This window comes from Mastomys coucha, chromosome X, assembly GCF_008632895.1.
Source record: "Mastomys coucha isolate ucsf_1 chromosome X, UCSF_Mcou_1, whole genome shotgun sequence".
In the NCBI taxonomy this organism is placed as follows: domain Eukaryota; kingdom Metazoa; phylum Chordata; class Mammalia; order Rodentia; family Muridae; genus Mastomys; species Mastomys coucha.
Window position 1 is genome coordinate 126,168,410 of NC_045030.1, and position 2,149 is coordinate 126,170,558.

Sequence of the window (2,149 nt, forward strand, 5' to 3'; positions counted from 1 at the left end):
TCAAGTTGGTGCTGAACTCAAGTCGGAAAGTCACATTTTCTAAATCAGGATCAAACCAAGCTGGAGGCCCCTTCCCTCAGCTCACCAGTCCCAAGTAATAGTCCATCAGAGAGCCAATAGCAAAAATGTCATTCTTGTCTACACGCGTCCCCACGATCTTCAAGTGTATCTCATCGTCCTGCTGAATCACAATGTCCTCATCCATGGTCTTATAATAAGGGGGATTTGAATTTGGATCAAACTCCATCTCTGAAGGGATGGAGTGTCGAGAGATGAAGCAAGACATGGGCCCAATTTCTGTGAAGAGTCCAACCTTGTTGACCTGAGTGACCACAGCATCCACCACTTCGCCTTTAAAGGGCCGGAAAACAATAGCTTTGTATTTCACTGGATAAAGAACAAAACCTCGGCCTGGCTGGATCACACCAGCACCAATATTGTCAATGGTGGTGACAGCAATTACAAAGCCATGTTTCCCAGTGCAGGCCCCCTCTACCTCGGTAAACAGCTTCTGCTTCACTGTGTTGAGCAAGTTTGGACCGAAGTATCGTGGGTGCAGGAGGATCTCGTGCTCCAGGGAAATGTGATAAATCATCTTCTGCAGAAGATTGGACTGCAGCATCCAAAACTCCCCACGCAGGGACCTCTCCATGTATTTTCACTTCTATACTTTTTAATCTTTATTATCTAAATTGCCTTTATCCCCTCATTTGTCTAATTTCTTTCTAGATTGATCATTGTTCTACTACAAGATCAAAACTGTTCCCATTTATTTATAAAATTACATATTACTTGTCTTTCTGTGCCTGGCTCATAAATTATGAAGGTAGAAAACTAACCATTTTCTAATTCTGGACTGCTAGGACATTTGACAAGGTTTTAAGTTCTGCATCTTGCTATTGCACTTAATGATACTTTTTAGATATCCGCAAGATCATTTCAGAATTGGAAGAAATTATCTCAAACTCTTCAGTGCCACGCTGACAACTTTTTGTATACATTCTCCCTGTGACGCCAAAACCTTAGCTTTGGTTCCTAAGAAAGAACCAAGTAATTGGTAGGTGTAGTACTTAACTATCAGTCCAACCGCCTACAACTGGAATATCTAGAAAGATAACAAAACAAAAGCACTTACATGTAATGTCAAACTATTTTTCTCCCTATCTTATTAAGACCAATCAACTGAGAAATCCATTTAAAATGCTCAACTTTGAAGAATCTAATGATAAATAGGGTAATTTTTTTCATTAGCATTGCTCAGATGAAAGGAAGCTTACAATCATAATATCTGTGAGTAAATTATTTTAATCACTATTTAGAAAAATATAAGTATTCCTTAAATCATATTAAGAAATTCAGTGTTAGAGGTTTTAATTTTTATTTCTTGAAAAATCAACAAATATGTCAGTGGTAAGTAATAATTTATTAGCTGTTTCTATATCCACATATTACATAAATGGAATCTTAACTACTTTCAAAAATCTATTCCAAAAATTATGACCAAGAAGTTACATGTCAATACTTGCACACACAAAAATTACAGCTTAAACTAATCCACCAGAAAATACAATTACAAACACCCATATTACTTGTACTAAAAGATTATTGAAATAGTATTTTTCTAAAAATGGGATCAAATGAAATTTTTGAAACTCAAGTATAACTTACATGATAGTACTGTGAGAGGGCACATTAGGTACAGGCTCCTGCCACAAAGTCTTATGAGTTGAATTTGATCCTTAGGTTCCATGTGGTAGAAGGAGACAACTAGTCATTACAAATTATGGTTTTGTAAATTTGGCCTCTATTACTGTGGTGTACACACACACACATATACACACACAAACATACAGAGAGACACATACTTAAATAGCTTTTATTTCACTTGACAACATCTTCATTTTTTAATTAATTAATTAATTAATTAATTTTATGCTCCACATTTCACCCCCCCATCTACCCTCCTACTGCTCCACATCTCATACCTTCTCCCCATCCCTGCTGTCTCCACGTGGATGCTCCCACCCATGATACCACCTGAGCTCTAAAATATCTTTTAACTATGTTTCAGGATAGCCAAGGCTTCATAGAAAAACCATGTTCAAAAAAAAATAAATAAATAAAAAATAAAAAAAAATAAAAAAGAAAA

At 36.2% G+C, this 2,149-nt stretch overlaps 1 pseudogene across 1 annotated transcript; it reads right to left on the reverse strand.

The window, feature by feature from the left end:
• Nucleotides 1-8: 8 nt before the first annotated feature.
• On the reverse strand, nt 9-644 carry LOC116094450 (annotated as a pseudogene). Its single transcript, XR_004120115.1, has one exon. The product of XR_004120115.1 is annotated as a DNA-directed RNA polymerase II subunit RPB7 pseudogene (transcript).
• Between the last annotated feature and the right edge of the window lie 1,505 nt (nt 645-2,149).